This window comes from Hyaena hyaena, unplaced genomic scaffold (assembly GCF_003009895.1).
Source record: "Hyaena hyaena isolate Hyena2069 unplaced genomic scaffold, ASM300989v1 scaffold_355, whole genome shotgun sequence".
In the NCBI taxonomy this organism is placed as follows: domain Eukaryota; kingdom Metazoa; phylum Chordata; class Mammalia; order Carnivora; family Hyaenidae; genus Hyaena; species Hyaena hyaena.
Genome location: NW_024080986.1, coordinates 1,630,657 through 1,644,083, shown reverse-complemented (window position 1 = coordinate 1,644,083; position 13,427 = coordinate 1,630,657). Strand labels below are relative to the sequence as shown.

The window sequence follows — 13,427 nt, the reverse complement described above, 5'->3', positions numbered from 1 at the left end:
ACATACATTTGTGGGTTCAGTTCAGGGTTCTCTATTCTATTCTATTGGTCTTTGTGTCTGTTTTTGTGTTTATACCATACAGTTTTGATGATTATAGCTTTGTAGTGCAGGCTAAAGTCCAAGATTGTGATGCCTCCCTCCTTGGTTTTCTTTTTCAACATTACTTTGGCTATTCGGGGTCTTTTGTGGTTCCATACAAATTTTAGGATTTTTTGTTCTAGCTCTGAGAAGATAAATATTTTTTTTAAAGAAGACTTTCCAGGGGTTCCTGAGTGACTGAGTCGGTTAAGTGTCTGGCTCTTGATTTTGGCTCAGGTCCTGATCTCATGGTTCATGCGTTGGAGCCCTGAATGCTGACAGTGGGAGCCTACATGAGACTTACTGTCTCCCCCTCTCTCTCTGCCCCTCTAGCTCTCTCTCTCTCACTCTCTTTAAATAAATTTTAAAAAATAAAATAAAATAAAAAATAAATAAAATACAATAAAAAAGACTTTCCAACTAATAACAGCAGAGCCATGACTAGCATTCTAAGCCCTTTCCAATGACAGCACCACTCAGAATCTGCTCCAGAGGGTGAACACCGACATCACTTCAGTGTGCATTCACTATGTCCCTGTACCATTTTCTTGAATTGGTTGCAAATTCCACATCCCCTGCAAAGTGTCTATTTTCTCCTCACCATCTCCTGAAGGCATTATGTGTTGCAGGATAAAGTCACAGCCTGTAATTTCTCCTGCTCCCTGAATACTAATACCTAGTTCTTATACTCATATTTACCTCTTTTAAATTACAAAACAGTTGATACACAGATTGCTTCCATTCTTTCTCTCAAAAAAAAAATCCTTCCTACTTTCTGGGGACAATGACTCCTTTTCCTCTTCTTCTGTTGCTTTTCCTCCCTCCCTCCTTCCGTCTAGATTTCTATAGATTCCTGTTTCGTCAGTTAGTCTCCGTTTCTAAAGTATCATCAGCTTATTTCCATCACCATCTCCTTCTTTTTTTACTTTAAACAAGAGACTATCTTCCCTTTCATGTCAAATCTTTACTTTCCATTGCAACTTTCCATTAATGGTCCATAGTCTCTCTCCACTCACTCCGATATTCTATAATCTAGCATATATGTTTGTCAAGCTTATTGGGATTTCTTGATTGAAAGTCACCAGGAAGCCACTTACTATTGTATCTGGTGCTCTTTTCTCAGCCCTCACTCCCTTCTTTCCTCAAGCAGTGACACCCAGGTTGGGTGGGGACATCTCCCACTGTACACTCCCTGATGGGACTCATTGCCTCTATGCTGTTCTCATTGTCCTCACAACCATTCCTCCTGCTTCTCTGTTGTCTTTGTTTTCTCACCTGACTTTTTATTTTTTTCAATTAGAAAAAAAACACATCAGTTAAAAAATATCTGTCTTCGAGTCCTATTCACCATCCTTCCTTTATTTACTTATCTGTATTATGGATCTATTAAATTCTGTCTTCTCACTAAAACCTGTTCTCTTCCTAATGACTTCGCTATTTCATATGACTCTCAAGAGATTGAAAGTAAAAATGACCTGGGATTAAATCTAGGCTTTGCCATTTACTATATCATAGGAAAAGCTTCTTAACTTCTTGTAACTTCAGCACACCTTCCATAAAATGGGCTTGAGATGAGGAAATAGTAAGTGCATACAGCACCATCCCGTAAAGGGGATCATGGGAAGTTACCCCCTGCCCACTCCTGAGTCCCACCGCACCACACACATCCCTTTCCCGCTGGAGAATTCCAGCACTGAAATCAATACCAGACTTGAGTCCTTCCCAAGGCCTGTCTCCCATAGCCAGTTTGTCAAGTCCACCTGCTTACGCCTCCTTCCTATGGGTTTTCTTTCCACCTCCAAACCACACCCTCATGGTTCACCACAATCTTCTCTCTAGTTCCACCACCTCCAATTTCTTCTGACTTCCAATCCACTCTGGACAATGGCACCAGATTAATAAATATTCCAACACACTGCTCAAAACAGTTACTTCCCTAGGGTGCCTAGGTGGCTCAGTCAATTAAGTGACTGGCTCTTGATTTTCACTCAGGTAATAATCTCATGGTTTGTGAATTTGAGCCCCACATTGGGCTCTGCACTGATGTAAGGAGCTTGCTTGGGATTCTCTCTCTCTCCCTCTCTCTTTGTGTCCTTCCCCTGCTTGCTCTCTCTCCTTCTCTCTCTCTTTCTCTTAAAAATAAATAAATATTTTAAAAAATTACTTTCCCCATGTAACCCAGCTAATAAGTAGGACACAGGTTTGAGCTCAGACAATCTACTCCTGAGTCTGTATTCATGACCACAAGACTGTACTGTCTCCATAACAATGCTTGGACCTGAAACTCAACATCCTTCATGTTTTGATCCCCTCTACCTATTCAAGCTTTCCCACTGCCAGACCAATCTATCAGTGTTTGATTTACTTGCACTTCCTAACATAAGCTTTCTTTATCCTTTGGGGTTCTTTCAGCTATGAGTAACAAAATACTAACTCAAGTGGTTTAAACAGTAAGGGGATTTATTATCTCATGTAACAAGTCCAGAGCTGGAATAGTTCCAGAAGTATTTAATATCACAGTTTAACAATAAACCTAAGACCCAGATTTCTTCCACCTTCCCTCCATTTTGCTAAATTCAACATGATCTCATATGAATTCCCTTTATGGTTGCAAGATGGTACCACAGTTCTAGAAAGCACGTACAGGTACAACAATATCCGATAAGAGAAAAGACAGTAGCTCTACGCTGTACCATGATTCAAGTGAATACTCTTTCCCCAGATCCCATCTGTACCCAGCCCTTCCCACCAGACCTCCCTTGACATTTCATTGGCCAGAGCTTCATCACCATCACATCACAGATATGTCCACACTGAAAATTACATGTACATCCCAACTCACCACATGCATAAACACATTTCATGATTCATATATAAAATGCAAATGAATGTTTAACAAAATAAAATACATCCTTCCTATGTGATGCATTCAGATATTTTCTTTTCTATTTTACTCTCTATACTACTCTACTCCTTTAGTCAAAAAAAGAAAACCCCACTAAATTGATCTTGCAACTCCCTGATAGACTGACTGCTACCCGCACTTCAAAGGCCACCAGCTTCTACTAGTGAGAATTTACTCAAGAATTTACTCACTATTTAAAGACAGTGAGAACAATACTCAAGTATTGTTGGAGAGAGGGGAACTCAAGAATATCATCAAGTCAGTACGGTTGAAAGGGGAAATGACTGTTTTAAAAACAGCCAATACTTTCTCATTTTTGTGTGTCTCAGATTATACATTTATCATTTACCCACACATACAACACCCCTCACTCACTCACTCACTCACTCAAACTCATTTGCTAAAATTGGGATGTTCCAAACTTGAGCTGCTTCAACGTACTGCGTAAATGGCGGGGGGGGGGGGATATTTAGAATTTTAAAAACTTGCCATTTTGCGGTAGTTTGTAAGTCACAAAAAATAAATCAAGCATTTTTTTTTCAGTTTCAAGATCTAGTTTCTTTTGATGATACAAGTCAGGTAAAAGGTCATGGGAAGTCAATTAATTTACTTTAAAATGCTCCTTTGAAATGATGTCTGAAGAATAAATCACCAAAGATTAATCTGGAAAAACCGAGTCTCTCCCTCCTGTTTGGGATGTCTTAAGATCTGAGAACAGCTGGCCCCATCTCTGTTCTCTCTTCTCCTGATTCATCTTGCCCGTTATCCTGGGAAGAGGTCACCTTGGGGCCCTGAATTTTTTGAGCCTGCACACAGAGATGATCACTTTCTCCCTGCAACTACCTTACCCTTAAGAACCCTGCAAAGCTCAGCAAAGGCTTTAAAGGAACTGGGCTTTGTACCCCGACCTGCTTTTCACCCACTGTGCCTGGCTCTTCACAGATCGATGATCATTTATATTTTTACAGTGACACATTGGTGTATCCAAGGTGTCTGAGCATCTGTTAGGTACAAAGCACGGTGCAAGGCTGAAGGGAGCCCCACATGAATACGCCACCATGTCTATTCTTAAGTCACTTGGAGTCAAACACATAATCCTGCAAACAGCTATCTAAATAGGAATGTAACAGTGGAGGTTTCTGAGAAGGGATATTCACTAACATTTGGGGAGTGCCAAGTGCCAGATACCGAGCTGGGTCATTTATGTTATCTACCTCCATCAAAAAGCCATAACTCTTTTGCAGTAGTATCATCTCTGTTTCACAGATGAGGAAGCTGAGGCTCAGAGAATCCCAGTAACTTTTCCAGTAAGACATAATTAGTAAGTAGTCGAGTCCAAGAGCAGAGATCCTTTAGATTTCAAAGTTGATTCTTTTCTCTGTCATTTTCACTGGGTCCACAGGCAAAAGAGGAGTTTACCCAGAGGAAAGGAAGACATATTTGAAATATGATTTGAAAAAGAAAGATGTGTATCCCAGTGATGGGGGCAGCACAGGGTGCTGGGTGCAGAAGGCAAGGATTCAATGAGTTTTGCAGGCTGTCGAGGGCAGGTTAGGTTCAGGTGATGGTAAATGAATGGTACAGGTCAGTTGCTTCGTGAGGTGTGCTTAGGGGAGAAAAAGAAAGCAAATCTAGAAAAGTTCCTAAGTTCCAATTCCCCCAGTTTTTATAATTCAGTAGAGATTTCCAAAGGAGGAAGGCCCTTCTGCAGTTAACTATTAGATTGTAAGTCAGGGAATGGGGGTGGGGAGTATCCTGGAAGTAACAGACAGAACAGGAACCAGATGCTATATTCCTTCACACGCTCATGGAGACCCCCGTGCTTCGCAGCTAAGAGGTAGACTGTACTTTACCTCAAATGAATGAATGAAAAACAAACAAAGGAGGGTTCCCTGCTCTCTCTTGCCATGTTGCTTAAGAAATGGGTCAGGGTTTGTTGTTGGACAGTGGGGGCAGGGACTTGACAGAGCCGAACTCAGGGCAAGCTTGACTTGTCCCTCTATACCAGCCTCCAGATGAGTGAGCTACACAGCACGGCCTTTCTTTGGGCCAAACGTCAGAGCTTCTCTGGCTTGGCAGAAATGATGTGCTGGTGGGCAGAAAGAATTCAAGAGAGAACAAACAGAAAGTAGAAGAGGCAAACGTCCTAAAACATCTGCTGTCGGATCTCCACAGCCACTAACCCCATGGGTCACACTACCATACCTCCGAGCCACGTTATTTCACACACTAGTCTGGTATTTTACTTTAGATGAAGGAAGAAAGAAACCTAAAATTTTGGCTGTAGGTTACCTACTGCATTGTGAGGTAGGTGACAAGGAGGTGACACGGGTGTGGAAATTCAACAGCCCAGTGTACCACGGTCTGGATGCAGCTTTGTGCCAACGCTCGGTTTCAAAGACTTTGCATGCTGTTAATATATAAATTCCAAGCAGGGAGAGGCTAAAATGTATAGCAGAACAGTTTTGCAAGTTTAGTTTGCTCGGCTTTACATAAAAATGGTCTCCCTTGAAGCAACAGTCACAGGTTGAACAAGTGAAACCAAAGCTGTGGGGACAGTGAGACAAAAAGGGACACAAAGGGTAGATGAGATGGAGAGAATGTCAGACTTAGAGATACACCTGCTGCTGATATGGCAAAGGCTATGAATGTGTAATAAATGGTCATGATAATAGTGGCAGCAGGAGTTACGGTCACACTAAACAGGAAGTTGTTGGTGACAGTTTCTGTTAATGCTGGGTGACAACTTCTACTGGCCTTTACATGCCAGCCACGATGCAGTATGAAGGCCTGCTGGCTACTTTTAAAGTATAAGAGGTTAGGTGGGAAATCTCAGCAATTTTCACTCCAGTGTTACCCAATAATTAGTAAACACTGATGTTGGATGGGGTGGCCTTGGATGAGTGTCACGAGATCTGTGATTCTGATATTATGAATAGGATGACCCTGCAGATGCACCATAGTAAGTATTTTGGGTTTAATCTTGCAGCCATGTCCTTTTAAGAAACATTACAATTCTGGGGCACCTGGGGGGCTCAGTCAGTTAAGCATCTGACTTCGTCTCAGGTCATGATCTCGTAGCTGGTGAGCTGAGCCCCTCTTGGGGTGAGCCTGCTTCTCTCTCTCTCCCTCACTCTCTCTCTCTCTCTCTGCCTCTCACTCACTTGTGCTCTCTGTCTCTCAAAAAAGAAAATGAATGTAAAATCTGGAAGAGCATGGTAATCGCCAATATACGACCTTTCTATTGAGTTACCATGTAGCAAAACTGTCACATGCTCACCTGCAGAGAAGTAAAATACCAATTTCAACCTGCAGTGAGGTTACAAAACATTCATTTTGTAAAAGGCAAATAGAATCTTCCAAGGATATTAAGGTGAATGTGAGATACAGTGTGTATTAATTGCCACATGTGTTCATAGAGCATAATGAGATATTTTCATTTACATAAAAAAATGAAACTAAGATTAAAAACTGTTTTGAAACCAAAAAATTCCAGTGTCAGAGGTTAAGTGCACCAGTGGGGTCAATAAATACTTATTCCATTTCTAACCTCTCATTTTCTCATGTAATCTTAAAGATGATTTCGATCTTTAAGCTGTAGACCTACACTACATTCTGAGCACAACCATCTCCCCCCATGCTTTGTCTCTCTCTCTCTCTTTCCCCCTCTACCTGACTTCATAAGTACATATACAAATGCATTCCCAGGCATAGTCAAATTAATTATAACAAGAAAGCTGATTTCTTGAAAAGTCCAAATTCTAAGGTTAAGATGATCTGCTTCCAAATTACATCCATATGAAAATGTTTAATTTTTTAAAAAAATTTTTTTTTGCTTCTGGACAGGGAGAGTTCAGGATATTTATTATATATTGGATGAAACTCACTGTCCTGTGTTTGTAAATCTAGTAAGCTAGACTGAGCCATTTGCTAAAACTCTTTTGCCATCAGTACTCTGATTTGCCAAATCATCACCAGTCTGTCCTAGGCTATATTTAAGTGAAGAAATCCTACAGCTGATGGGATGATCTTTTGACTTCTGTAAAAATAAAATGAGGTGACGGGGACCTGGGTGGCTCAGTCTGTTAAGCATCTCACTCTTGACTTCAGCTCAGGTCATGATCTTCCTGTTCGTGGGATTGAGTTCTGCCTCAGGCTCTGTGCTGATGGTGCAGAGCCTGCTTGGAATTCTCTCTCTCCCCCTCTCTCAGCCCCTCCCCCCAAACTAAATAAGCATTTATAAATAAATAAATAGATAGATAGATAGATAGATAAATAGAATGAGATGGAATTTTCCCATTGTAGACTGGCTGGTGCCTGCCTGCAATACCTTGATTCTCAACTGTGGTTTCCAGGAAATGAATCTTGACAGAAGGCCCATAAATGCAGAAACAGAATACACTATCTGAAGGCTTTGTAGTGTCTGAACTTTGAAAGGGATACTATTCTGGATGAATTGGTCATTCTGCCTTACTTCACAGGTAAGGAAACTCCAGCCTCAAATACTTTTTTTTTTTTGAGAGAGAGAGAGAAAATCTGAAGCAGACTCCACACTCAGCAAGGAGCCTGATGTGGGTCTCAATCCTACACCCCTGGGAATATGACCCTATGTCACTTATGTCACTATGATGCAGAAAACCGAAGTAACATTTGTCATCGTGAAATAATGGAACTCTCATCTGGAGGGAGATAAAGAAAAATGGAAAAAGGTAAAGAAATTTGAAATAGAGCAGATGAATTTCACTGTGTCAGGCATCGGGCACCAAGCTTGTGGGGAGCTCCTCTGACTGTCTCAAAGTCCCTTCTCGATTCCTCCCCACTTCTGCCCTCAGGGGCTTCCGTCCTCTCCTCTGCGGTGGCATCTCTTAGTTCTTTATTTAGTCATGCATGGTTTTGTAGTCATATATTTGTAAGTTTATTTTCTCTACCACATGTTAAATTCATTGAGAACATAATAGTTTAAAAACTAAATTTGTTGGGGGTGCCTGGGTGGCTCAGTCAGTTGAGTGTCTCAGACTTGGGCTCAGGTCATGATCTCCTGGTTTGTGGGTTCAAGACCCGCATCGGGCTCTGTGCTGACAGCTCAGAGCCTGGAGCCTGCTTCAGATTCTGTGTTTCCCTCTTTCTCTGATCCTCCCTCACTCATGGTCTGTCCCCCTCTCTCTCTCAAAAATAAATAAACATCAAAAAAATAAAAAATAATAAATTTATTAAATGAATAGTGAATAAGATGTATATATATATATTTGTTTTTCTACTATAAAACAACAAAGATAATAATGAAGTCTAAATATTATGCCATATGTTAAATGCTTCACATAAGGCATTTAACTGTGTCAAGTTACATAGTAGTGATGATATCTATTGAATGCCTACTCAGTCTTCTCCTGGAGCTGTCAAAAAGTGTTATCCTTCCACATGCTAAGGATTTCACTTTTACTATTCATTGATTAAAAAGAGATCTATGGATGGATGGATTTTCAAATGCCTGACCTTACAAGGCTACAATCTCCCGAGGGTCCCTAGCCCACAGGTTGGAGATCTCATGAATTTTATAGATTGTTCCAATACCTAGAATGAGACTTATGATCCATCATGAAGGTCACTACAGTGGAGCAAAACACCCGCAAGCATGAGCAGAGGCAAAGTTCTAAGAGCTAGCGAGAAAGAGACAGGAGAGGGAAAATCAGCAGATCTCCACTGCTTCCTTTAAAAAATCCCCACTGGGGCACCTGGGTGTCTCAGTCAGTTAAGTGTCTGACTTCGGCTCAGGTTATGATCTCATGGTTCGTGGGTTCGAGCCCCGCATCGGGCTCTGTGCTGACCATTCAGAGCCTGGAGCTTGCTTCGGATTCTGTGTCTCCCTCTCTCTGCCCCTCACCTGCTCATGCTCTGTCTCTCTAAAAAATAAACATAAAAAAATTTTTTTAATCCCCACTAATTCATAGGCTATTGCCAGCATGCAGCTATTTCACTGCTTTCAACCCCTTTGTCACAAAGATACTCCAGGTTCCTAGGCTGCATAAGAAAGAACACACACACACACACACACACACACACACACACTCATACCTATTCATATGCACGTGCTCACACACGCACATCCCCACCCCTGTTGCTTAAGAAGGCTATGTAAAAGAAAAATAGTCTCTGATCATGTCTCTTATGAGCCTGAAGAATTCCAAGTAGATTTGCACTCCTGTATTTTTTTAACTTATTAGTTAAGTCTGTTCTAGTTTCGGGGCACCAGGATAGCTCAGTCAGTTAAATGTCTGACTTTGGTTCAAGTCATGATCTCACAGTCATGAGTTTAAGTCCCACAGTAGGCTCTGTGTTGACAGCTCAGAGCTTGGAGCCTGCTTAGGATACTGTGTCTCCCTCTCTCTCTGCCCCTCCCCAGCTTGTGCTCTGTCTTTCTCTTTCTCAAAAATAAATAGTCATTAAAATTTTTTTTTTTAAAAAGTAGATCTGAACCAAGATGCCTTTGAAGTGTAAGATGCACACTCGATTTCAAAAACTTACTGTGAAAAAAAAGAATGTAAGGTATCTCATTAGCAATTTTGTTCATTAATAATATTAATTTACTTGTTGAGATGGTAATGCTGTAGATATGTTAAGTTAAATAAAACATAGTATTCTTTGTACTTTTTTACAGTGGCTATTAGAAAATTTAAAATTGCACAGGTATGTCACATTGCATTTCTGCTGCATGGCATGGCTATAAGGTTTTTTAACAAGGTAATGATGTACTTATGTCATGTATAAGTGGGGACATATTTCAAAAGAAGCTTTGAATGTATGGGCATCTTAAATAACAAATGATAAATTTGATAACATCAAGCCCACAAACAATAGGAGATAAAAATACTAAATTCAAAACTAAATTTATTCATTCACCTCTTCCTGCCCTCAGTGGTGCCAGGATCAACATTATGTCCTAGGACTTCAGGCCCGAAGGCCCTTCAAGAGCCCAGAGACCAGATGAGAAAAGACTGGCAAAAAAATGAAAATTGTAATAAAATAATGTTGTCAGTAATACAATAAACTCCGTGTCCCTGGTCTGTATTGATTTAATTAATTCTATCATCCAAGTAAGTTTTGTTTATTCAATCCATACTCAACATTTCCTCCTTTTATTTCACGCCAAGTTCCTCAAGACAAGGAATAGCATACTACTAAGCTGCATACAGCCAATGGCTGTGGCTTCAGGACTCCCTTTTTACTTCATGATCGAATGTTCCCTCATCCCTTCATTACTCTGACCAGAAGCAAGTTAGCACCTAGAAAGCTAATGGGCTTAGGTTCTAAATATTCTGATGTTCCTCACCAACTCCCTTACCTACTGCAAGTGGTTAACCACTTTGAGCCTCACTTTCCACCAGCAGCACCAGGGAACAAGATCCTAAGTGACTCTTCCAACACACACACACACACACACACACACACACACACACACATCTTTGCTTGCAAGTTAGCTTATTATTGTTAATTGTCTGAAAATACCAACTGCTTACAAACACTCCAACTTACTGTAATTGGACTCCTTCAATATAACTTTTCAGTCACCGGGAGGGTCCTGTGTACTAGCAACTGGGTTCTCTCTAAACATCGTTGAGAATGTTTATTTGAAAAGATTACCTTGTTTTCCTTCAGGATTAAGTCATGGTCACTGCAGAGAGAGATGATTTGGAAAGATGACAAGCAGTTTTTGATAGTTCCTCAAAGACTGTCCTTGTTAAGTGAGCATACCCACAGAAAAACAAAATGTAGTCTAGCCCACACACATTAGAGGCATTTTTCAAACACCTAGATTAGAGAAGATAGGTATTACAAATAACATATTTGTTGGAGAGAGTGAAGAAATCACAAACTTGCTTGGATAAACACTATTAAATGCATACTTACCCAGCGGATTGCGACAGTTCCCCTCTGGCCCTCACTGCCAGGCTTGACTCCAGCTGTAAAATTCGCTTGCAAAATTTCCTTGTCAGAGAACTCGCCCTGTTAGGAGGACTCAACCCTGGCTTTGAATCTGCAGGAACAGAAAAATCGATGTGACAGAAAAGCAGTCGCATGTGTCAGGCCTAACTAAGGAGAGAAAGAGCTTTAAATTAATCATGATTTAGGGATGCTAGTGAGGCGGTGCAAAGGCACATTCTTCTGGAGTCTCTGAGAAAAGGGAAAAAAAAGAGCATGGAGCACTCTGGTTATACTACCCACGGATCCTGCCCTTCTGCTGTAAACAGAATTCAGTGCTTACGGTGGGAGTTGATCTTGTGTAAGCAGATAAAAATGCATCAAAATCTATGAGCTTTTGGTTTAAGCAGTTATGCCAAACAGTATGTCTCCATGTATAGGGTAAAGATAAATGAAAGTTTCATCTTCTCTCCCAGAACCTGTGAACTGAGTTCCATAAGCCGGGAGGACTTTTAGATTATATGTTAAATTTTGATTCCCCACAAAAGCAAAAGGCTGATGTGAGCTTCTTATCTGGGGAGAGGTTGAGCATCACCCTCTGGATGTGCCTTTGTTCATTCCTCACCTTTCCTCATACAATGAGAGCATCTAAATAAGAAAAAGAGGGGCGCCTGGGTGGCTCAGTCGGTTAGGCATCCGACTTCAGTTCAGATCACGATCTCTCACAGTTTGTGGGTTCGAGCCCCACATCAGCCTGCTTTGGATTCTGTATCTCCCTTTTTCTCTGCTCCTCCCCCACTCATCCTCTCTCTCTCTCTCTCTCTCTCAAAAATAAAGATTTAAAAAATGTTTAACTATGAAAAAGTAATTTGTGCATGGCTTCTAGTCAGTATCTTACAAAGCTGTCACGAAGGACCTACTAAGGTTCTGTTCAACTGCCACCATCAGATGGCACCTGTGAGGCAGTAAACCTCCTACTGCCACCTCAGCTGCCAATCTCTGTTGGCTAAACAAGGCCACTTCAGTTAAGAGATGTCTGGCTCCGTTACCTGTTTAGGTAGTTGAGTCTGCATCGGAGAGAAGGACATCCTAGTCAGCTGACTTCAGACTGACTCTGCTCCTGTACCAGGTACCACACCTTGTTAGCTCACCAAGCATCAGCCAATCCAGGCTGAAGTGGGGAAAATGTACTCCCCTCCAATGAGCTGCTCACCGTGTGGGTGGGCGAACTTGGGATTCAACGACAGAGATGGAAGATCTCCAGGGTTGAGACATGTTCAGAGATAGAAGAGAACTTGGTCTTTCATCCTTCGGGTAAACCTTAGTCTGGCATTAGAGGCCAGGTCAGTGAACAGATTCATTTGTTTCCATGGCCATCTCTAACAGGGCTAGGATTTTGTAGGGCTTTAGAAAAATCACTGACCTCGGCCATTTAATTATAGTTGCTTGTCATGATGATACAGCACTTCTTCCTCAGTTCTTTACTCTGTAAATGGAGAGCCACCCACTAACGACCAACAACACAAGACCCTAGCTTAAAAAAATATATTCCTTTGAGGGGCGCCTGGGTGGTTCAGTCAGTTATGTATCTGATTCTGACTCTGCTCAGGTCATCATCTCACAGTACGTGGGATCGAGCCCCAAGTCGTGCTCTCCATGGACAGAATTCTGTCTTCTTCTGTCTCTGCCCCTACCTCGCTCATTCTCATTCTCTCTCTCTCTCAAAATAAGTAAACTTAAAAAACAATTTTTTAATGTTTCTTTGAAAATACATACATACATACATACATAAAAGAAAAAGAAAAGTGTTCCTTTGCCTTTGTTGTATAGTGTCATCTCTATCATCACAATACAGCCCTGGGGCACAAGGAGTTCCCCCAAGCACCATATAAGAGAATTGTATAGAAGCTGTTCCTGCCCTCTAGGGCTCATGGTAGAAACCACAGAGCAATTTATCTATGCAAATGTAATCAGCACATATAAACAACAGAAAACAAATGCCAAATCCACAAAAAAAATAGAAAATACAAGTGTCTACAGAAAATGGAGGTGTAGGGATGAAGAATGTAAATGAATATATTTATTATATGTTCTCTTTCTAATTCGTGAAATTTTGAAATGTAATCCAGGATGAGAAGAAAAGCTCTGCACAGCTTTACTGTGTCTTACCTTCAGTGGTCCCGAAACCGAACCAGAGACATGACCAGGTAACTGACACACAGCCTCTTTCACAACAGACCCTTTTAGGTAGCATTGTGTATTAAGCAGTTCTCAAAAACAAAACCATTCTATTTCTTTTTATAAAGGAGAATTACAGACCTCAGTGCAGTCTGCTTTGAAAATCAAGAACAGCCTTCATCTGCACCAAGGGAAATTACTCGCAAAGCTTGTGGGCGCTCTCTCTCCAGAGAGCTTTACAAGCAGGATAACTTTTCACCTGTTTTGTGTGGCTTTGCCTGAAAGCAAATAATAGGCAAAGAAATCTTTTCAAAATTGTCTTTAGTTCTCTCATTCATGGGTTATTTTC

At 41.1% G+C, this 13,427-nt stretch overlaps 1 long non-coding RNA gene across 1 annotated transcript in view; it reads right to left on the bottom strand.

Annotated features, from left to right (window-relative positions):
* The window catches only part of LOC120243736, a 37,935-nt gene extending 26,847 nt beyond the window's left edge, over window positions 1-11,088 (bottom strand). Inside the window, exons 1-3 of the long non-coding RNA XR_005531382.1 lie at window positions 10,889-11,088; window positions 10,622-10,789; window positions 2,988-2,990 (exon numbers count right to left, since the gene is read on the bottom strand). This is a non-coding gene — a long non-coding RNA (uncharacterized LOC120243736). The remainder of the gene's footprint in view (window positions 1-2,987; window positions 2,991-10,621; window positions 10,790-10,888) is intronic.
* Window positions 11,089-13,427: the final 2,339 nt, after the last annotated feature.